This window comes from Anser brachyrhynchus (assembly GCF_964034855.1).
Source record: "Anser brachyrhynchus genome assembly, chromosome: 4".
Classification (NCBI taxonomy): domain Eukaryota; kingdom Metazoa; phylum Chordata; class Aves; order Anseriformes; family Anatidae; genus Anser; species Anser brachyrhynchus.
In genome coordinates this window covers 44,044,913-44,069,281 of record NC_137698.1, presented here as the reverse complement: position 1 = coordinate 44,069,281, position 24,369 = coordinate 44,044,913, and the positions used below count along the sequence as shown (strand labels likewise).

At 40.3% G+C, this 24,369-nt stretch overlaps 2 long non-coding RNA genes across 3 annotated transcripts; one reads left to right on the top strand and one right to left on the bottom strand.

Annotated features, from left to right (window-relative positions):
• Positions 1–1,624: 1,624 nt before the first annotated feature.
• Positions 1,625–2,354, bottom strand: LOC308195222. Its single transcript, XR_013951353.1, has 2 exons — positions 2,316–2,354; positions 1,625–2,105 (listed from the first exon to the last, which is right to left on the bottom strand). It is a non-coding gene; the product is annotated as an uncharacterized lncRNA (long non-coding RNA).
• A 122-nt stretch (positions 2,355–2,476) lies between these two features.
• On the top strand, positions 2,477–24,038 carry LOC308194186. 2 transcript variants are annotated; one of them, XR_013950370.1, is made up of 3 exons: positions 2,477–2,644; positions 2,782–2,848; positions 23,433–24,038. It is a non-coding gene; the product is annotated as an uncharacterized lncRNA (long non-coding RNA). The 2 variants fall into 2 exon arrangements; XR_013950371.1 differs by lacking the exon at positions 23,433–24,038 and adding an exon at positions 22,233–22,472.
• The last annotated feature ends 331 nt before the right edge of the window (positions 24,039–24,369 follow it).

The following is a 24,369-nucleotide window of genomic DNA, read 5'->3' as shown; positions in this document are numbered from 1 at the left end:
TGAATTTTCAGTATAAAAGCTGCCACCTTTCAGATAACCCATCCTCAAAATGGACTTCTGAGTAATCATTCAATGCAAAAGCAAAGTATATGAGAAAAGTTAAGAATGTTTCAAAAAGCAAACAAAAAAACTAGGACTGAATTGTGCCAAACAGGACAAGAAGCACACAGAAATGGAAAAAAAAACAAGCTGTGTGCATTGAGACAGGGCTGCATGCTGGACTCAGAAAGCTGCAGATGTAGGTTTCAGAAAGTGCCAGGGACTTCTGGAGGCATTTGTACTGTGTCAGCTAAATCTTCCCACATGGACACCTTTTCCCCAAGCCCTCATGCTATTAAAACTCCCATCAGTTTCTATAGATGCTTCAACAGCAAGGAAAAAAAAGATCAGCTGCTGGAGAAGTGAGAAATCTTAGTTCTCACTCTGTTCTCACCAAAATGATTCTGATTCAGGCTGCCAAACTGAATGATACTGAGCATGGGCTTTTTGCTAACCCCAGAGGTGTGCCTTCAGAAAGAAGAAAAATAAAAGTGGCAAAGCACCTACATAAATGGGCCTGAGGAACCATGATAAAGCCCTGCTTCGGCTGGAATCAACGGGCATGGTGCCACTGGCTGCCCTTTAGATAGGGCTCAGCTATGAGGACAATGGTGTTCAATCTACCTATTGACATAAAGGCTCATTTGCAGTGGCCTTCAAGGGAGTACTCACAGAAATAAGGCATCTCAAATAGTATTAACGTAACTCATAACCAGTGGATACTAAAGCCCCCCCACAGTCTAGACCTCTTTGAACCAAGTGGAGTCTTTTATTGCAACAGGGTTCTCCATGGCTTCCAACTAGCAAAGAGGAAACTATGTAGCAGAAAACAGTATTTCCATTTTGTAGTAACTGCATTAAAATATTCATTAATTGGCAAATAAGAGAAACTAAGGTAAACCAAAGGAGTATACATTGGTAGAGATACATGGTACATGCCTCAGGAGTGCTACAAGCATAGAAACAGTGCAGGTGCTGAGTGACCTGAGAGAAGTGCACTTCAGGACTGCACACACCAGTCATTATTCTACCTGCACAATAGCATTGTTAAATGAATAGAGGAGTAGAATACAGGGTAAAAGTATTTAATATTTTTAGTGTATACAGCCTTTCTGTGTAATAAATATTTCATTGTGTTTGTACCATGGTATCTGCTGGTTATTTCTCTGGAGTGATCTATAACTCTGCTCAGACCCGTGTATGTTCCGTATGGTGACTGCAGTCAGAAGCACATTCTTCACAGCTCCTTAATCAACTTTTAACTTTTGGTTTCCTATTTCCTATATAACTGTCATAAAATAAATATCAACTCCATGGTCACTCATATGTAATAACCTTGGCACCCTTTGGTGTGTACTACTACAGAGAAAAGGAAACAGGTTTTTAACTCCTTAAGCACTGAGCCATCACCACCATATGAACGGGCAAACAATGGTTAAGTATGAAGGAAGAGTGAAAATTAAAAACAAGCTTGTGGAGACAGAAGTCAATCTTGTGAAGCAATGAATTCACTTCAAAAAGGGGAGAAAGTATAAAGTACTGCATGGCTAGAAGTGGTGTTAAAATAACAGCATGAGCAAGGCCATAGGAAAGGAACAACAAAACAAACCAATTAAACACAGTATTTTATATTTTGACCTTCCTTTAATCCAGTAACATGCCAATCAGCAACATTGTTTTTAAAAGACTCAGGAAAACTTTAAAATCTGACATGCATTGATAAGCAGAAATCCTTTAAAGCAAGCCTGATCTAACAGTTTAAAGCTAAATAATAGAAAGGCCAAAATTAAAATTCTGGAAAGGTTGTTAGGTTAGGTCAAAGAGTTTACTGGCACCTGGAAAATATGTGCTGCTTTCAGATATTTGTTACAACACAAGAAATATGATCATAACTTGTGAGGTAGTACTCTCCTGAAAGAGACCGAGAAGAAGCCTCCCAGTCCCTACTCCACAAGATTTCAGATTTGAATTCAAGTTTTTGACAGACTAGTTTAATTGCTACCTCTGACTGCATCCAGGTACAGCTAGGTATCAGGGATAGCTTCTAGGTCTGCCTCAGATCCCAACTGCAAATAAAATAACAGATACTTCACTATAAACAGAAAGTCAAAGCAAAGACATAATTACAAGAGCTACTCTTTCTTAGTTCTCTCATCAGCAATATCAAGCTTCATTACAGCAGTATCATAAACTCTATTAAATAGAAACAAGTAAAGGAGAATTACTGTGTTATAAATAAGGCTACTACATCTTAAGAAGTAATACAGCCCCCCTACCTGATAAACTCCTCACTTGTTATTAATAGAGGAGAGAGGTAAGAAAACAAGAAGCCAATTCCCCCCTAGATTGTCCTTTTAAGAATTTTAATTCCCACGCCCCACCCACCATCCCAGGTGAAGGGCATATGGTCTGGAATCATGATGCAGGTGGGGTGATATATATAGTGCATCTGGGACAGGTAAGAAAAGTATAATGCTGATTTCTGTGGATGAGGTAGCAGTAGAAGGAATAGAGGAGCTCTAGTACATAGCAATGATTATAGAGGCTAGTTATAAAGGTGTATTTCTTTAGCCTTAGTAAGAAAGCTAAGACAAATAAGGCTAAGGTGAAGTCACTTTTTTTTTTCTGCTCCTCTTTCTGGTAGCAGTGAATTTTATAAGCTGAAAAAAGTATCTTTTATTTCTTGGAGTTTTATCATCACTAATTCTTTAGTGAAAGCAAAATCTGTTTTATGTACTGCAGGTTTCTCTTGTGATTGCATTTGAGGAAAAATAAAGGAGAAATAAGGAATAGTAGTAGCAAAAGTAAGGTAAGGCTAACTTATGTAACTCCCTAAATTTTCATATTGATCTGTGTTAAGAGGTGAGCATAGCCTGGTACAGGACCTGAAGGTTGCTCTGCGGATTCATTCAATGTTTGTTTAACCTCCCATGGTTCTTAGGCTATGCAATTATTTTTAAGGTTGTAGCTAAAATGTAAGCAGTTAAATTTGGGGTTTCATTGATGTCGAGAAAAGCTATGCTATTTTTTCATTGTTCTATTACTTATTCCTCTCTGTCTATTGGTGCTATAATATTAAGTGGCAAGAAAAGCTTCTGTAAACCAGAACATAGACTCAAAGAAATACATGAGAACAAAGCCCTTACTGTATATGTAAATATCTGAGTTTTGTGCATAAACAGTACTTTTCCTCTGTTCTGAAACATGTATGGAATAAAGAAATAATTGTGATGAAAGGCTACACTATTAAAGGCATGTTTTTGTAATGGAGTATTTGCATAAGCATAAACATGCCAGAAATTCAGTAGAGTTCAAATGCAGTATGATCATGAGCAGAGTAATTAAATTACAATTTAAAATATGTGAACCATCTGCACTGCAATGTGGATCTTAGTACTACATTGGGAAAACTGATGATGAATTTTGTTTTATGTAGTAAAATAAAATCTACTAAAGCCCTACCTATTTTTAAGTCCCTTCAATGCTTGCTATTAGTAGAGCATTCCCCTTGGCCTTGTTGAACTCTTATTAGAGTGTTACACTTGCATAGCTCCATAATTGGCTTCCAAGGCCTTACAAAAGTGGATTCTAATGCATTTTATCCAATGTATTTGTTCTTTAATTTCATAGCCAAAATTAAAAGAATGTGAAAGACAGAGAGCTAGGTAAATGTGTAGGAGAGTTTCAAATAGAGAAATTAAAGCAGGCTGGAGGCTATTCAAAGCAAACACATTTTCCTACTGGTCTCATTTTCATGCTTGTAGCAAATATATGAAAGTGTAGCAGCTGAACTTAATGTCTTGGAGATGTCTCTGGTACTTTGACTTTAAATGTCTTTTGACCTTGAGAGAAAGGCATAGGAAATACACCAGGAAAAGATAGCTGAGTGTTTAATCCAATAGATGATTTCATCTCATCTGCTGTGGTCTTCTTAAACAGAAGAAATGGTAATTATCTTCCCCGTTAAAACCAACATACAGCAACACTTCTGTTTGTGCTGACTTCAAGACCAAAACCCCTGTGAAGATCAGTGAGATTAGGAGTGGCTGTTGGGAGTTTGTTGTGGATGCTGTTGTGGACCCCCTCCTCCCAGAGGCTGTATTTCAGAAGTGAACAGGAAAGACCATGTGCTCTTGCCCTCTGTCCACAGCCTTTTGGAGGGGCTTCTCTTCTGGGTTTTGCTTGGTGCGAGGATAGAGGACTGAGACTTAATGTAATGGGGGTCCAGTAGCATGTTGCCAGGCAATGCTATAAGGTAGCCTCCTGCTACCATTTGATTCTCCTGCAATTTGCACAGCTGATGGCTTTCAGCAGAGTTTCAAGCTAATTTGAGGAGGTTGGGGTAGAGGGGAGTGAACCAAAGGATCATCAGGGGCTCTAGTGGAAAGGGAGATTATACTAAATGGGAGTGCTCTCTGAAAGCAATGATTAAGAAGCCATAATTGGGGGAAAATGACTTATGTTCTAAGAAAACAGGAGAAAAGGTAGAACTAATTTAAACATTCTGAGCTATGCTGATGCAAATCTTATTGAACTAGAAATGCAGACTTAAACTGGTACTTAGCAGGATAGGTTGATGCAATTTCTCTCTGCTGCATTTCCCCTTTAAGAGTGACTGTAGGAAGATTTCAGCATCTTTAGTGACCAAGATAAAGGCAGGGAAACTCTTGATTGTTTTGTATTGTGTGTGGTTTAGAGGTGTGAGCTTCCTGGAGGAATAATGTTTCTTCCTGGACTGTAATGAGGAAATAAAAAACAAACATGAACTACGTGTTTATTTTAGCTCTCAGATTCCTGAAAAACTGAGTACATTTAGAATTGAATTTGCCACTGCATGCTTTTGTAGAATTAAATAAGTGGTAGTATAAAAAGGTAGCAGGAGGGGGAGTTAGGATGGATTTTTTTCTAGGAAAAAGCTGTTGCAAGGCTAAAATAAAAGCAAGAATGAAGAGTTGGCTTCACTTAAATAACAGATGCCACCTTACTTTAAAAACAGTCATAACTATAGAACATTTCACAGCAGGACACTATAGGAAACTCAGCTAGCTTGCACAGTAGTGAGATTTTTTTCAATATTGCTTAGAAAAAAGTTACTGCTAGTAAACTTTTTTCAGGACTACGTTACCTTTAAATCTAACAAATTCAAACTGTTCTGTATGAGGATATAATAACTTTCAGTCACTCCCATCCAAATTACACCAAAGTACTCAGAGGTCCCTGTTGTCATGTCCATCAGAAGTTGTCTTCCTTCTGTCCCTTCCCAAAAGGGAGAAAGGAAAGATTTTACAGGCTCCATGTGGAAATCCATAAAGCTAAATTTTTTTAAAAAATAATTGAACACAATGGAAGCTGGTGCAGAACTTAGATACTGGATCAAGTATGTGTCTTATGCAGTAGAGTTACAGGGAAGTCCTGAGGAAACAAGTAATTCAACACCCGAGCTGTGATGGCAATCCTGGGTGACTGGTTCCCCTTCAGCTGTGCACACTGCATCTGAATCAAAACTTGATCTCCATTCAAAACCTCTGCTAAAGATAAATGATACACTAGCCAGCTTTCTTCCACTAAGTTCTGAGTATACTGAGCAAAATTGGTCATGAGCAGAATCTTACTGAACAAGAAAATTGCTATGAAGTATTGCAGGTCTACAAAATGCCTTAACGGTAATGAATTTCTAGTCTAACTCCTGTGTCATGGGGACCTGACAATAGGTAATTCCATTATTACTCACTCTGAGGGAATTCCTGTTGTCAGCGTTAGTTGAGGGCCATGAACCTCTGTGCCCACATAGTGACACTGATCCTTAAGCTGAGGAGGTACCTGAAGAATATTTCTGGAGTGGCTTTGTAATCCACACATGTGTCTTACAGAGAAAGTCTGATGCACAGTTGTACTGAAAAGCCCAGGTAGACTAACTTCTTATAGTCAAAACAACAAGTTACATAGACATAAATTGTGGAAAGCAATATAACAGTTATTGTTTCCCACTTTTGGAATAGTGTCAGGAGGGTGTATGGTTTGGGTAGTTTACTTTTATTAACTGCACCTAATGTTTCATCCTTTTGTATACATTTAGAGATAATTAAGTGAGGGAAAACACTGAAATTATCCTTTTTTTGAATAAATATTTCATAGAACTGTATGGTGTAGAGTGAGTCCCATGTATGTTGTTTCTTTTGCTACAGCAATGCTAAATCTGCATATTATCCATTATTAGATGTGTTTAAGGCTGCTTAGTATTAACCTGAGAATGTTATTTAAATATACACTGAACTGACTTTTCTAATCTTCCTTACTATTATATATGAATAAGGAAACTTGATGCTGTTCTTCAGTGTGAAATATGGAGATTGACCAATTTTTAATACAATATAGTGTTTGCCTCAAACATTTATATAGCTCATTGAGATTATGCATGATTTGCATGTCTAATAAATAATGCATATTCCAACTAATTTCAGTTGATGAAACTCCCAAAGATGAGCTCCTGATGGACTGTTGGCAGATAGAAATTTAATAATAATAAAAAAAACAAAAACTCAACTTATCCCAGTTAAAGTCTACTTAGACTTCTAAACAAGATCCCTAAGTGCTGTACTTCTTAACCCTTTTGACAGTTTTTAAGCAGAAGTAGAAAGGCAATATATCTTTACTTGAATAGAAACTATCTTCCGAAGTTAGCACAGTGTTTTCCTATGTTGAATACTCAGCATAATATTAAAACATTCAATTATGTCATTATCAGTTTGGTAGACAAAAGAAATGAAGGGGAAGGGAAGAGAACTCATGAGGCCAGTTTATGAACTCAATTCAAACCATGAGCTTTATTCCCTCTGGTATATGAACCTCCAAAAAACACAAGGAACAGACAAACATAAATACTTAGCCTCCTGTCCATGTCTAAAAGCATTTCCTGGATTCTGGGTAGGTTTTCGTATGTATATTTGTCATGTCTTCCTGCAGAGCCCAATCAGAGCTGGAACATTCAGTTGTAATGCAGTGCTCTTAGACCAGTTTTTGACCAAGGCTGTTATTGCACCTGCATGGGGAGGCTGAGACATCAAAGGCAACACATGAAAGGGAGAAAAACAGTAAATTTAGGGATTTGATTATTTGTGTAAATCATCATAGATACAGCATCTCTCTTTGATGTAGCCAGCACAGCAAAGGGTTGGAAGGTCACACTTAAATTGTAAACTGCTTCCCAGCTCCTCCATGATCCTCCTCCAAAGCAAGATTTTTGTGCAATACAGTCCTACTCCACTTCATTTCCATCCCCCCACTTCCTCTTTTCGTAGTTTTCCTATGAAGTGGTTACTTATCCATTACTTATGGAACTGCTGGTGGGATCAGTACCAAAAGATGTTGATGCAAAACCCAGTCTCCCTCTTGGTTAATGAAGTCTTCAAGCTAGTTCTTCAAATATGGCTTATAAGAGGGCATTTCAATAAAGCTGAAATCTGATTTCCAAAGAACTTGGAGGCAATCTAGAAGCAATGCAATGGAAATTTCTGGCTCTTGCAAAACCATGCTTCTGCTAGAGACAGTGAGCCCAGGAAGGGGTGCACACACTTGTGCTCCGATTGAATGCGGGAGATGCAAACAGGGTTCCTGACTGCTGAGGTAGCCTAATGCTTAATGCCACTGATGTTCCTCTGATCACTAATCTCACACATACTAGATTAAGAATGTTTTTATCAATAAATTATAAATTAAAATTTGCTAGTGTTCAAAAGCTTAAATGAAATTCATTTGTTATTCTAATCATAATTGACTAAGAGCTTTAGCTTGGTTGCTTAAGCTTGTTCTCTGGGATACTGTTATCAGTGTCCTCCAAAGAGAATGGAGTTTGGTTCAAAGATCTCTATTAAAGGAGCTAGGTAAAGTCTCACATTGCTGACCCATGCCATGTCTGACTTAGAAACTTGGTGCAACTATGTTTACATGAGCTACAATAATTGGATGGTACCTGTGGCATGAGATCCACAAGGCAAATACAGGTTTGCTATGGCAGCCCTGGCAAGCTTCCAGATTACAATTCAGGCATACTTTGCACTCATTCCTGTAAACTCTTCATGATGAATTCAGGAGAGTTTTAGTGAAAGTTTTTTGACATTGCTATTCTAAAGTTGTGATCCTACTCTTGCGTTTAAGTCACTTTCCATGCTACAAGACATCAGTCTGTGTTTTATTATTTTAACTAAAAAGTCTCTTACAGAATTTCAAGGCCATTCTCCCTCATTTCTGTTCTCAGTATAATGAGGAAAGGACCTTAGAGCTGTGAACTTGAAGGAATAAAGATATTTCTTAACTGGAGCTTTTGGGCACCTTTTGTTATTGATAATTCAGTAGGCACTAGTGACATATCAGTCACTTTGGAGAAGCGGTATCTCTGAGCTCAAGTCAAACTGTTTCAGCTAACTGGACAATAACTGAAGAAATGTATAGATGAACAGGCAAATTACCCACAGGATATCACAAAGTAATTTATCCCATGGGGCTGTTGAGTGGATTAATTAGTAATGCTTGCTGAAATTGTCACAATTAATGTATTTTATTAGCTTGAATATTTTCCCTCCCTTCCTCTCCCCCCATGAAATTGCCTATGAGAAGTCTATGGATTCTTAAAAATGCGTGTAATTGGGATAACAGTCCATCTGGATTTAAAATGCTTATCCAGCAAAGCAAGCTTCCTGTCTGCTCTGTCACACAGATCATGCAGACTGTGGTCCCCAAACGATGCTGAAAATACATCCCTCCATTTCCTCACCTGCCTTCTGAGTCAGACACTTAGCTGGAGCCAGCTGTCCTGGTTATCTGAGTTTATAACCTCTCCAGCTCCAGGACACACTAGGACTATCGCTCTCTCTGACAGTGCGTGGTTGTTCTCTTACCCTGCAGTTTGTTGTATAATGCTCTACACCAGCTTTTTGTTAGTGAGGAACAGTGATGTACTATGATAGCTTGTGCATTGGAAACTTAATTATGCTTTCAGTGTATAATTGATTGGCCATTGTAGGAAAAGACATACCCCCTTAACTCAATGAAGATGACTTGCAATCACATAGTTTTTTTTTTTCTTCAGGGGAAAATAAAATACCTCTGGGGTAGTATTTGAGACTCTACTTTTGAGGGACATGGATGATATTTCAGATCAGACTATTAGTAATTTAGACATACTGTATTGTTACAAACTAGAATTCCAGAGAGCTGTGAAACTGCCATTTCCTATCCCATAATAATGCATTATTACCTTAAAAATACTTCAAATGCATCCTGAGGTATAGAAAATTATTCTGTCTTGAATACAGATACGTACAGAATGCATGCAATAAAACAGGAAACGTGTTCTTTGAAAAGCATGTTTCATATACCTTTGTTCCAGTGATGAAACTGGATTTTCTGCTTTTTGCATCAATTTTAATTGTGCTGATCAATGCAGACTGGAATGCATGTGGAAGCCTGTTAGGCTCTAGAGAGGTAAAGAAAAGTACTTTACATTTTCTTTATATGCCTGTGGTATTCTAAAGCACAGTAATAAGAAAGCAACTATACCTGTGTTATAGATTCTGTATTCCGTAGCAACAAAATGGGGCTCTGTGGTGTTCATTACACTTTAAATCTCATGTGGTTCAGGACCAGATTAAATAATATGCATGAAAGCAGGCCAGTCACTGTCACTTCAGAGAAAATAATCCCTTGATGATTCAGAAGGACCCAGGCTCTTTAACACCTGTGGGCAGGTGGTGTGTTGTGGGGGGATTAAAGTTCTTGAATGAGTCAACTGCTCAGGATTAACTTTTAAATTTTCATGAAAATTACATCTAGGAGAAATGCGATGCAGAGTGTTTACTTATTTATTTCTGGCAAAGCCATTTATTCCCATGTGGACATATCATTAGAGGCAAGATCCAGGTATAATTCCTAGAAGATTGAAATAGGACCAACAGCAGGAAAACTGCCTCATGTGCAAACTCTTCCCCTGCCCTGTGGAAGTGGCACTGAGGTCACATGCTTGAAGATTTTTTTCATCAAAATTCTTCTGATTATATTCGTCATAGAATTAAGAAAACACGTTAAGTATATCAGAATGAAAAAGTGATCAAATCTTTCTATGAATATTCATACGCATAGCGAGAGCATTTTTCAGAGGCAGTCTTGGAGAAGGAGCAAACCTCTCCATGATCGCAGCTGCACGATTTATTCCAGCAGAGACTCTGTGCTTTTGCGATGAGATCTGTCATATCTCAGCCATGTTTAAATTGGCAGCACTGCTTGCAACAAGGTCCCCCAGCCTCTATGGAGGGGCAACACTGCTCCAGTGGCTGGGTCTCCAAACACTCCCTGCTGCAAGGTTGTCAATCTGCTGCTACTCTTCTACACGCAGCTCAGGCTGATTAGTTTTGATGGATGAATTGCTTTGGAAATAGTATCATACGTCAGCGTGCTCAAAGTGAGTCTTTCCCTCATGGACATGATTATCTCCATCCTGCCTTTGGCAGTGTTTTGTCAGAGAGGAGTGCGGTGGCTTTCTTGGGAGGGGGGAGGCTGAATGCACAGCCCTCGCTTGCCAGTCAGTGCCTCCTGATCTGCCTCTGTTCACCCTGTTGTGCCAACCCAAGGAGGTCAACAATATCAAGGAGTATTGCAGATTGCATTAACGCTACTCCAGGTAGCAGCTTTTGAAATATCTTGTGACTGATGAATGACTAAAACCATTAGCATTTCCTACTAATGATTTCCAATTGGTTTCTCTAATAAAGAAAGCCACAAAAGGGAAATGGAAACAAAGCCATGCAGTCTGTGCTAGGTAAAGCTCCTCAGCTGGAAAGATGGTAGCCTTAATAATTGGATCTTTTTTTTGTAAAAGCATACAAGAATAATAACAAAGGAGCCCAACTAATAATTGGCTTTATGTCACTGTTGCGTGTGTAGCACTGAACAGACAAAATACTTCCTGAAAGCCCCAAGGCAGGCTTCAGGGATGCAGTTATGGCCACTTTGTGTCTGCTGCTTCAGCCCCTGGGCTGGCAGGGCAGCTGTTAGCTTTTTGCACCCATGAAGGAGCCTTTCCCAGCTAATTGTTTTGCATAAACACAAAGGGTCTTTCCCTCAAATCTCCCCTCAAAGGCAGCCTTTTAAGAGCTGGCAAGAAGCCTATATCCCCAGTGAGCTGGGCTCTTTGTAGGACCCCTTTTCTGCTCTGCTGCAGATCTGCTTTTGCAGCCCTACAACCTTGCTTGTGGGTAAATTCAGCAAGGTAGCTCAACTATGACTTTTTGTGTGTGTTTGTATGTGTAACTCTGCCAGCTTCAGCAGCACAGCTTGACCGTAGGTAGGTCTGTATGTGACAGCTAACGTCCAGGCTTTGGTCTGTCTTACAACCCCTTCCTCAGGTACCTGCACACCTCTGGGTTGGACCTGCACGCTCTGCCCTGATGTGCCAGTTTCTAGGTGCACAAATATCTGTGAATGTATTTCTGTCCAAAAAGTTATTCTTCCAAAGGCTACTTCATGTTTGTGCTATACAGGTTCACAAACCAAGCTTTCTGTTTATACCTTGAGTATATTCATGTGCAATAAAGCCACATCCAATTCCTTTCTTCCTACACACTCATAACAGAAAACTCAATTAGGAGTTAATCTGCCCAGTGCGGTGCCTGCTTTCCAAGATAGCAAGCATCAAATTATTTTTAGGTGACTGCAGTGCCCTCTTGACCTTGCAGTTTTCCACCAGAGAAGCCTCTGGCTCATCTGCAGCACCCCACGGGCTGATGTGTGCTCTGCACCGCTGCTTATCCTCACTGAGTACTCTTTCCAAGAGGTGCTACTTGCCTGCGCCTCTCTTCCCAGCGGCTGAGGTTTCTTCTGCCACATGCAAGTAGCAATCCATCTCCACTAGCTGCTGCAGTGTCTTCACTGCTCCTGTGTGCTCCTGCTCCTCTGAGCCTATTTGGCAAGGCATTTAATTTTGCCTCACATGTCAAAGTTTGGTTTCTGGACTGTCACTTGAACCCTGTACTAAGGGAGACTGTGATATTTGTCTTAGGAGTAGGAAGGGGTTGGCCAAAATGTGCTAACTGTACCATAGCTTGGGAAGTCACATCTGCCTACAGTGTTTCCATCCCTAGAAATGAGGAGCTATATATTCCTGCTGGTCCTCAAGGTGCTGTGCAGTGCTCCTGTCTCAGGTCAGCTGCTTCATCTGCTACTGACAGAATCACAGAACGGTTGTGGTTGGAAGGGACCTCTGGAGGCCGTTTGGTCCAAACCCCTGCTCAAGCAGGGTCACCTAGAGCAGGTTGCCCAGGACTGTCCAGACGGGTTTTGAAGTACTTGGATACTTGCAGCTTGTACTGCACTTGTTTCAGGGAGAACAGTGCACAAACAATTACAAAAACGTTATTTATAATGGGTTTACTTATGAGAGTTTATCACTTGGGCATGCAGTGGGAGGTTGTTTTAAAACCACAGGCCGTGTTCCTTTACAACAACAAAACCTTTCCCAAACTGCAAGTGTACAACATAAATAGAGACAGAAACACCAGGCAGGTGCAGGTGAGGCAGCCCTGACTGCAGCTGCAGGGCTCCCCACAGCTGCCCTGTCCCCAGGGCTCTGGCTGGTGGGGACTTCTGGGGACCACAGCACCCATCCCTCACATCAGGGACAAGTCCCAGGTTTCCAGGCCAGCACCTTCACTGGGGACAAGCCACTGGCTTCTCATGTTACCTTATTTGTGATCATGTCTTGGGGCTGTGAGTTGAGGGAAAAAAAAAAAATCTGGGCTAGACGTATCCAGTTAATCTGATAAAATGTCAAAATACTTCTGTGTAGGAGATAACCATCTGCAGGCTTCCTATGAGTGGTCTGTGAGAAGAATGGCAGCCTTGTTCAGAGGAAATGCCTGGATAAAACAGTACCTTTTGAGGCAGGTAATCTTCGGGAAGATATTCTGTTAGACCAGCCCCCATATTATAAATGATCTGCAGCTCCTACTGCAGAAGAACACCCACAAATAAGTACTTGCCTACCGGTATCATGAAAATTAATGGAACAGCCAGCTCTTGTACGTAAAAAACGATGTAGACTCCTTGCCTCCAGTGCAGCTATGTACTCTTTCACCAGGTGAGTCTATGAACTGACATAATCAGAAACTGTGTCTTGGGAAGCTGTTTTAGGCAGGGCGAAAAAGGATGATGGATGGTTGGCCTTCCTCATCTTAGGTTTGCCAAGTGCCTCCATTCTTACAGTTTTAATTTGTTCCAAAAATAAATGCTAATGCTAAATGCTGAGCTGAAATTTTCCATGCTGGATGTCAGCTTTCTGGTGCTCTTATTTACAATTTCTTCCAGTAGAAACTGTTTGGTAATTTTAATCAAGAGAAAATACTTTTACTGTATTTAATTATTAAATAATTTTGCTGATGCTCTTAAAAAAAGACTAAATTCCCATTTTGATCCAATAAAAATGTATTTGTGGAATGGGTGATATCTGTATCACAGGAGTTTCCTGATATGGTAAAATTTTTTGACATGACAACATAATAGTATTACACTATTATTTTTCATGTAACATCATTTACAACAGTGCAATAAATAGTATTACTTCATTTCCATTCAGGCTGTTTCTCTTCTCTCATTTCAGTCCCCTATGGACAAAGAGATGCAGGGCAGCATGGCATATAAGAACTGTAAATTGTAAAAAAGTCCTTGCTGTAAGGCATTGATTTAAACGTGACTTTCTAAATTTCAGCCTCATGCTCAGGTTTCATCCCACTTCTTCCCTTTGCAAATTGTTAACAGTGCAACAACAGTAAGGATAAAATAATTAAAAAAAAAATAGTTTCCAAAAGACATTACTATTTTGCTTCAGGAGTTCCCTATAAATCAAAAACTGCCTTGCAGGCATTTCAGAATTGCCTGTTGTAGGTTTTTCTGCACCTCCATCTCCCATCAGAGACAGGGCATAATTGAGCAGAACCAGGAGGACGATTGCATTAACTTTATTTTGAGGTTCATTTTGAGCTGGAATTGGAAACGCAAGACAATCCTCATGTTATTGAGAAATGAGGGAGAGTCAGTTTATGAAACTCCGAATTTAATTTAAACTCTTTAAACTCTGGTCTCTTTTTCCCATTTTTTTTCCCGACTACCTCCTGTTTTTTATGAACATAGTCATGTAAGATGATAACATTTAGTACACCGTAATGATTCCAGAAGGAAGATATTTCAGTGTCAAATGTGTCACTCGGAGGGGAAAAGCACACCTCAGTGAAAAAGGTTACTTTCAAATTAAAAACAACCCTTCCTCTGGGTGCTTGAGGAGCAGTGCCTCAATTCTTCATGTGGGAGAACAGCATCTGTGTAGTGTTTTGGAGGTACTTACTAACAACGTATTATAAGCCTAAATCCCCTACGATGCTCACCTCTGTGTTATTAAAGAAAAAATATCTGAGACTAGAGGCAGCAAATGAAGGCTCTTATATATATCATGTGCACTGGAAGTTTCAGATAGTCTGGCCTAGATGCAGCTTATTCTTTTGCTTTATAAGGAGAGCTTCCTTATGTTTATGGCTGAGGAGATTTAAAAAAAAAAAAAGTTTTACATCTTCCCCATGTTGTTTTGGATTCTCTCTGCTTCCTTTTCATTACCACGGTCACCTAATTACTCCCTGTCCATGTGTGTTTCCTCTTCACCCTTCCACCATCTCCCTGCTGCATCCTTTCTGGGTTTCCCCCTCCATTTGTTTTTTTGCTTCAGCCCCACTCCTGGGCCTACTGATCCCGACGTCCTTGTCCTAATTTCTTTTCCAGACTGAACTCATTTCCTTTCTTGGCCATATTTCTCCTGACCCATTCCAAGCTTCCTTTACACCTGCCCAGAGCTGTTTTCCTGCCAAACCCAAAATACAGTAATTGTGCTATGAAAGTCTTTTAACAAGGCCAAATACTGAAAGATGAAGAAAATGACAGTGGTGTTTGCTGCATTGCTGTTCATTTACACAGCTTCTGGTGATCAAAGTATGGGTGCCAGTGAAGACCGTATCAGATGTTGGGTGCCATATATCTCAAAAAACATGTATCTGAGGATAAAAGGACAGACGTATCATTTCAGTAAATTCACGTATCTCAGTTGCAATAATAAAATATTTGATACCAGATGTGGATTTGATCCCTAGAGGAGGAAGATACTGGGGATTATGAAATGAAGCACACTGGTTCTTGCTGGTTTGTTTGTTTTCAGTGCACTAAACTGCCAGAACTTTGTTTTGCATTACAATGATATTACTGGCATGTCTGTGTTTTATCCCACAGGAAAGAAAAAAAAAAGGGGGGGGGGGGGGAAAAACCAACATCCCAGTCTACTCTGTTTTATTCTGAGCAAGAATTCCTTCATTTGCATTGCCCTTTTTTATTTCTCACACTTGGAACTCTGGTTTCTTTACTCATTTGAGTGTTAAAGTCCCCTAAGCACTGAGCGTTAACCTTTTTAAAATCTAGATTTGACCAGGACTTGTAAAGTTTCATTCCTCGGAGCCTCTCCTGCTTTAAAATTAGCTAGCACAGTGCTTCCTGTATTACCTCTGCATCATAGGAAACAAGTTACTGTCGGAAGTTACTTCATGGTATTCAAATTGAGAAAGGAGTCTGTGGTCAAAGATTAGCTTTTGTTTTAAATCTGGATGAACTAACAGAAAAAACATACAGGAGGAGGGCACACCCCCACATGCTATACTGTGTATGTCATCTAAAGAGTGGTGATGGCTGCAGATGCTAATGTATGTTGCAGCCGTGGTGTCTCAGGCTGTAATCTTGCCACATCTTAAAGTAATGTAGCATTCGGGCCTGGTCTACATCTGGGAAATTTCCAAAGAAAACCTAAGTGTTATAATGAGTGACGGTGGTGATTTAAGAGGTGACACTTTCCTCTCTGTATTAATCTTAAGCCAATGTCCCAGCATGATGCTAAAGGAAATTATGTTTCTAGAGGTGTTATGCTTTGAAGGAGATGTAAAATGGTGAGTCGTTGCTCATGTCTTTATTTTCTGTTGTGTGATACCCTATGTGGAAGTTCCATTCCTTAAAAGGCAGCTTAGACACAATTGTATTCCTGCAACAATACATTTTGTACTTGTGTTAGGTCTCTGAAGCGCATTAGAACAATATTATTTTCTTACAGTATCTCATACTTACTGAATGTGGGTTATGGCTACTGCCTCGTGGTGGTCTTCGATGAAATAGGGATAAATGTCAGTAAGACTAACTTGCAGAAGACAACTAGTATGTATCTGAGAGCTCTTGCTAACCCTATGTTTCATCTAGCGAGCTGAAGTTTCAAACCTTAGCTGCTGTGATATTTGGCAAAATTATTTGTATGTGCATGCCGTGATTCTGAATGCAAGTAGGTACTTATTCTTGCCAGTATTATTTGGACTTGACATTGCATTGTCTTATTGAACCACTGTTCCAAACTGCACCTGATGGGTCTGCCTGGGAATGTATCCTAGCACACTGTGTTTATCTAGAGACAGATAATGAATGGTTGGGAAAAAACACAAACAGGCACTTGCATAGGGAGTCTAATTATGGCTCCCTCTTGGTGGTATCTATAAGATACAGATGTGGGAAACAGCAAGAGGTCCTAATTGATTGTGGTGAAGGGATACTGACAGTGTGAGAAATAAAGGTAGTTATGAGCCAAATATTTCTTTCCCATCCCAAAGAACAATGTGTACTACTGGAAAATATGGGATGACAGAATCAGGTAAACACCAAGTTCACCCTCATTTCCGTCTGTTCCGTAAAATCTCACATGGTCATGTTTTCAGTATTCCCCCACTCCCCCAAATACATATTGGATTTGATAGAATATCTCCTGTTGGACTTCACATTGTCCTGTGTATTCCCTCTACTACATCAACACCTCTCTGTGATGAAGATCAGCTGTACCATATCCCAGATGCTTGTAGACTAGCCAAGATCTCGCTCAAAACTCATCTGTCTTCTTGGCACTTGAAGGTCAGGGGATGTTTTTGAGATTGCTTTCTCTCCCTCTAGTTACAAATGACCAACTGTCTTCCAGCCTTGGAAGTCATCGCTTCCTCTGGGCTAGAGGTCCAAAACCCTGTAGTGAAGAAAACCTTAAGGTATAAAACCACTGTGGACTGGGGTCTTTGTGTGTATTTCAGAGACTTCATCCAGCATGAGGGATTCACTGAGCTGTGGACTACAAGCACAGAGCAAAGCAGGTCAGGATGAGGAACACTTGCAGAGGCAGCTGCAAGATTTAAATAAAGAAAGAAAACAAAAAGAAAAGTAGAGCTTCAGTGAAGATTAATCAATCAGCAGGCAGTAATCACAACTGTTATATATAAACGCAGTCTGCATAAAATGGAGACACAGCAATTAAGTTTGCAACTTCTGTGCTTTTTAATGTGGCTGAAGAAGAGGTTTTAAACAGTGCTGCTAAAAAGCAAAAGAGGAGAGGAGAGAAAAGGAAAATAAAGGAAAAAGAAAATAATATGCCCTCCTTCTGTTTTAACACATTTTCTTTCTGAAACTTCTACTTCTTTTTCCAAAAATGAGCTTGCCTCCATATGTCATAGCTATTCCTGAGGAAAGATGTATGATAAAGCATGCACACGAAACTCTTCGGCTGAGATACACATTTGAAAATCATGCAGTTTAGTGCCCTCAGTCACAATGCAAAACTGTGATGATATTTTGAGATGCATGTATGGCATCAGCTGTGTCTTTGCCAGAAACCCAAGGTACAAACAACATTTTACTACGTTGCCCCAGGAGCAGAGGCCAAATGCTCATCTTGTTGCCTTGATAAACTGTATTGACTCCATAGCTGTGATGTGCTATGGTGCACCAACAGATGACCGCATTCTGTTGCACTTGCTGTTGAGGGTAAGAGTCCTACCTTTGCATAGCATAACCTTACTGCCCTTATTTCTGTTGCAACGAAAGAAGAAAATATTGGGTAAAAATTCAGTCTATCAGACTACTACAATAGCAGATGGACATGGTTAGACACTAAAATAGACATAAAATGTGTTAGACTTAACAGCTAAAAATGTTAAGATACCTTCTTTTTGTCTTGCCACTTTAATCACAATAGCCTTTACAAAATTAATGTGTTATTTTGAGATCTGACCAGATCAAACAGCAACATTAACAGTTAATATAAAACAAAATGTGATGTAAAAGGTTTTATTACTTCCGAGATAGCATGATAGCTACATTTATAAAAAAAAAAAAAAAAAGGGGAAGAAAAAGAAAATAATAATAATAAAAAAGAGCCCTACTTATAAACCCATCACTAAACCGAAGAAAAGTCCTGATCACTTTTAAGGCAATTTCAGATATTCCCATGTCAACCTCCATTATCCTTTTTCTTATGCTGTAGGAAATTCCACTTACATCATTGACTTCCTGCTGCTGTGGAAAATAGACATTGGTAATGGTTTAGAGTTAGAATTAGCCAGATCTCCAGTTCTCGACTGTGTCAGTTTAATTACCCAGAAATTATCAGTGCAGTCTTTTTCTTTTTCCTCCTTTCTTTCCCTAGTTTCCACTCTATTAAAAAAATCAAGTTTTTGCAAGCCAGGGTAAAAGTAGGATTTAAAGCTCTTGGTGCTGCTCAGAGTAAGAATCTCCCTCAATTTAAAAGCCCTAGTGGGCATAGGGAATCCCCAAACTGCTGGGAAAATCATTCGTTTCTTCAGCTGAGAAGTACTGCAATGCTCGTTTTCAGAGCTTAAAGGTGCAGTAGTAATGCTTGCATTGTCTGAACCCAAGAAAAGCAGCTGTTTCTCACAATTTAATCCAAAATACAGCCTTGTATGTTAGATTAGGATCGCTGCTGCTGCAAGTCACAGTGTCTGATAGGACCTGCCTGTCTTTCTGACTGTTTTCTGATGGTTTCCAGAGGTACCATGTAGCTGATATGCTGGTGGGAAGTTTCTGCTGGATAAGGATGTGGCAATGACCATCAATGGACTATTTGGGGAAGATTTTTAATTCTTGTAAGACACGTGGCTGACATACTGGTGTGTCTGAAGCACATGGGATTCAAATGGGTGTTTTTAGGACTTGTGTTTCATCCCCTCTTCTCAGTCTCACTGTGCATGACAGTGTGTATTTGCTGCTCATATCTGGCAAGCACAGGAAACAGAGGAAAGGAGATGATCCCTACAGTACTGGTAGCAGCGCGTGCTTTTTGCTGTGTCACATATTTATAGCGTTATCAGGGATGTTATCTTAAGACCATTCAGCATCAAGAACAGCTGATCACTTTGACTTTGGAGGAGAGATTCAGAGCCTAAAACGGCAAACACCATCTTTCCTTGAGAGTAATTGCTTTGTGGTTTTTACATTCACACCTCTATGTTATGGAGCGTGAATGCCATGACTCCTTACCTTAGTGCTGGAATGACTATTTGTTGTCTTTCTTGTTGATCTTTATAACGAGCATTGCATTTCCTTTTATCCTCTGTCCCCATTCCCAAGTGAGGGCACTTCCACGCGAGGAGGAGTTGTCATGCTCATCTGTTCCCACCTTCATTTTTGGTTTCTTTTTCAGCTGACAGTGCTTGCCAGGAGCTCAGTCCAAGGGCAGAGCTTCCCAGTCTGGGCTGCATTCTTGTTTATTCAGATTATTTTGCTGGGAGAAATGCCCTGCTGTGATACCAGAGAAGAAAACAAAGTGGGAGATTTGATTAATGAGCTGCCCGTTGACATGGGGATGTGCAGGCAGATTAGTCACAAGAGCTAAACCTGGGTGCTGAGAGGGCTTCTCAAAGTGTGAGGATATTTGCATGTTTCATTCTCTAGACTGGCATCTCAATTCAGGCTTTTGGATGCAGCTCATTAGTAGCAAAACTGGGAGGCTTTGCCATTTGTCAGATTACATGGTAGTAATTAGTGCAGTCCTATTTTTTGTCATTAAGCTTGTGTCAAAATTTCTCTATTCATTATCTGTGGAAAACACTCACAAAACAATCAACATCCATTTTACTGTAAATACAGTTGAATATCCTTGCTTTCTTCAAGATGTTATCTGATATTCCCCCAGTTGCCCCTGCTGCTTGCCCTCTTCTTTCCCTACCATGCTTTGGAGAGACTGACTGAGGATGGCATTAAGTTTGAGAGTTTTATATCATCTCTGTGAGCAGCCTTGAATACTTACCAAGACTCATTTAATACAAGTAAATGATACATAACTTTAATAACCTAGTAGCTGTGTTTATAGTCATACCCAGAGGCTTAGTATAGGCCTATACTTTGGTAATATGGATGGTGTAGCAAAGCAAGGCAAACATATGAAACCAACTCTCTGGTTTAGCCCTACCAAGATACAAAAGTTGGTTAGTGGTAACAGATAACTCCCTGGGACCCGATGTACCCTGCCCTGTTGATGCTGCCTTACAGAAGATGCAGAAGGTGAATGGTGGAGACAGTACATCGATCCAGACCACTCTCCTTGTTTGATCCCAGGGGAAAAAAAGCCATGTTTGCAAGTCAAGGATGATGCACTGCATTTTTTACTATACCCTTTGATTCTCAAGGGAAGAGAATTTAACACGCTAAATTCAGCTTTTCAAACTGTTCTTGGAAAACAAAGGAGGAAGTGGGGTCGTTAGATGTGATGATTGCAGACAAACACTCAAGGATGTGTCTCCTTCCAGTGAAGCCCTTTTCACATCCTCGGGCATCATACAGGTATTGCAAGCATTCAAGACTCCAAAAGACAACAAAACCCATCCCACTTCCAAACTTTATTCTTCTCACTCCCCTGTTACCAGCTGGAAATAGGCGGATCGCTAGCTTTGATGTCTAGGCAGTGGAAAAATATCCCTCTCTGCAAATACAGGCAGGGACAGATTGTCATAGCAATAGACAGACATTCACTCCCACACCAGATAAATTCATCCTGTGAAGGATCGCTTTAGTGCTGGATAGCAAGAATTTTACTGGGAAATAGACATAGTGATGAACAAGGCAGAAATGCACTGAGGGAAAGTCTAATTGATCTAAAGGATATTTTTTACTGCCAAATCAGAAGTGAGCTAACAAAACAAAACCAAAACAAAAAACGACGACGAAAACCTCATGAGGAACTGGGCATTAGTTTTTCTTGTTCTGGCGTCCCAGAGGTGTCCTGTGCATGGATGGCTGGGTGCTGGTAGCCAGGGGCAGGACACAGGGCACACACCTTGAGGATTCACGGGTGAATCTCACCTCCCCTTCTGTTTTTCATGATCATATGCCACTGCCAGGCGGTACCTGGAGAAAAGTGCACATAGAGACTCACACAAAATTGTAACTGTTGATTTTTTGGCAGCCCCACTGCAATAAGATTCATGGTTTCTTTCAAGGTTTCTCAAGAAACATGGTGTGTACACACATCCATAAAAGAAGAGCAGAGAGGTCTCTCTGATGCCTTGCCCTCACTCCTGCTCTTTGTCCCTGCCCTTTCAAGGCACCTGCTTAGCCCAGAGGTGGTCCCCAAATGCTCATGTAGGAAAGCCACCAAGAAGAAGACTTGGAGGTGTTCCTGTCTAAGTCCTCACAAAATGTAGGGACTTCTTTTACACTGTCTTCTGCAGTGAGCCTGTAACAAGTGTGCAAGCATAGCCCAGGCCATAGAGCAGCCTAGCAATCTCATGGAGTTTTGTCTCTTTACTTACAGCATCCAATTTTCCAGTTTCATCCTAACAGCAAGTGAGAAAGACAGGTATAGGGAATTTTTACTTTCAAGCAAATATAGCACCTCTTTATAAAAAGTCAAACCAAATCTTTAATAGATCTCACCTCCCTTCATTTAAACAACAGGCAGCTACCAGGGACAGCATTACTGCTGTCAGTAATTGTAAAAAAGCTTCTACAGTATAACACAAATTGGCTCCCAAGAGTCACAGGAACTAAACGTAATGGTCCATCAACTCTAATTTTCCTAAAATGTGGTCGGTATGAAATGCATTAGAGGAGGGAGTTAAAAATTCTGCATCGCAGCTATTTGCTTGACCTGCTCTCCCAATGGGCATTTTTTTCCTAGGTTTATGCTCTGAAATACAACAGTTCCCTTCCCTTCCTGTTAGTCTCTTGGGTAGGGAGGGGATGCCTATTTTTGAAAAGTTCTGATCATTCTTTCAATAAAAATAAATGCTTTTTTTTTTTTTTAGTCATGCTAATCTTCTCGAAATATCTTGGGGTAATGAGTTCCACCAGTCAGTGTGAATATCTATCTCCTCTGAAACATGGCAAACACAAACCACACACCCACTGAACACCCCTTCCCATCATTTTTGAGTTTCTAAGAACAGGCAAGCCTAGCTTACTTCCTTAATTTCCTTCTTTATTCTGCTTGGTTGCATGTTTTCTTTCAGTCATCTCTTCTCTAAAGTACAGAGGCCAATCTTCTCTGTCACTCAGGGCAGCTGTCCCTACCCGTGCACACCCATGCGAGGGCCATCTGTGGGCTGGCCTGGAGCCACTCGTCCTGCTGGAAGATACGTTCCCATCTCCTTGAACATACAGCAACTGCTTTAAAATAAGAGCCTTGCATTTGCTTGCTTCAAAGGAGCAATTTCTTGGCTGCCTCGTTTCTAACCCTGTTGCCAGCCTGACATTTGAAAAAGGATGAATCACTTCACTTTAATTGCAGCTTTTTGTGGTGAGTAACAGATAGGTTATTTTGTAAAATAGCACAGAAGACCATAAAGGTTTAGAAGAAGTTTTCCTATTTATTGCAGAACACCTTGTTTTCCTGTTAGTGCAAAGACTAAAAGACACAAAGACACTCTTCCCTATAATCAGGTTACAGCATCACAATATGGCTCTTTTTATAGGGGTCATTAGGTCTTTTATTTGGGGAAGAGAGTTCTTTCCATAGCTTTGGTGAATTAACTCTTTTGTCTGTAACAGAAGGTTCTTCCCTCGAGCAAGCTTTATTTAGGCTCTACAAAGCAATCTCAACTGCCTGGAACTTGCATATTTATTTTGCTCCCTTTGTTAACAGAAAAAATTATTTTTCTGAGGAAAACACTACACAAACTTCATGCTAGCTCAAGTGTCTTTTCTTTAGATACTGGTCTGTTGTTCATATGCCATTTGCCCTTGGAAAGAAAACCTTGGAATAGCTACTACAATATTCAAAGAGTGTAAGACTGTATGGGAAGGCCACCAATGAAAACTCTCTGGTGTTCATTACCTAACCTAACTTCTGCAGGGCAAAAGGAATGTATTTGGATTTCTATTCACTAAAGCATCAATTCAAAAAAAAAAAAAAAGGGAAAAAAAAAAGAAAAGAATGCTTTTCAAAGTAAAAACTTGTCTTCATTCACCAGAGTGGGGTATTGTTTCTGATTTGCTTCTTTCCACAGCCTTAGCTTCCATCCGAATACAGCAGCTGCTGGCAGCACTCTGCAACTGGACTTAATGGAAATGGAAGTATGTGCATGTAAATGTTAGAAGAGCCCTTTGCTACAGCTTTCCATTTGGGGAAATATGCAGCAGAAAGTTGCTGTTACCAGGCTCTTACTTGCTATCTTTTCATGTCCAAAGAACTCCTCTACAAAAAGCATCGTTGAATTGAAAAAAGTTGTTCTGGGCAAAGATTTTAACGTCTGCCACAATTAAGACTATGAAAATAACAACTCTCCACACTTTTTGTCTTGGGGCTCATTCACTGCTGAAACCATGTTTTCCCGTGAAGCCAAATGAAGCAACTCCTTTCCGAAAAGAGGGGAAACAACAATATGATTAAGCCAACAGATGAGTTGTTTTGAAAGAGCTGCAGTGACCTTGGACCAGGCAGCAGTCTCCAGTAGGGAAACAGTTGAATCACCTTGCTAGCGCGTGACTCTATGACAATTAACAGATTTTAGCATTGCCCCAGATGTTATCTACAAGGGGAATAATATCTCATTGTGTTATACCCGCAGGGTATAAAGCTAACTCATGCCGTTGATGTATACTCATTGCACTGAGTAGGAAGAGATCCAATTGTTAAATTCTTTGCCTGCGCTCTGCTGTTGCAGCATTGGCGAACCCAGATGGCCTCAGAAGCGGAGACCAGGTGCCTGTAGGAAGTGGGCAAGGGAGAGCAGTCACCCAGCCACTCCACTGGCCCCCACAGCTGACCATACAAAAGAGCAAGCCAAGCAGCACTGAACAGGGAAATGTCCTGGTGTGGGTGCACATTAGCCAGTTCACATCCTGGAAATTTGGGGGATGGAGAGGCAGGCCAGCTCTCTGCCCATCCAGGCACTGAACCCCACTCTCCATTGCACATTGTTCCCTTTGCAGTAATAGACCCAG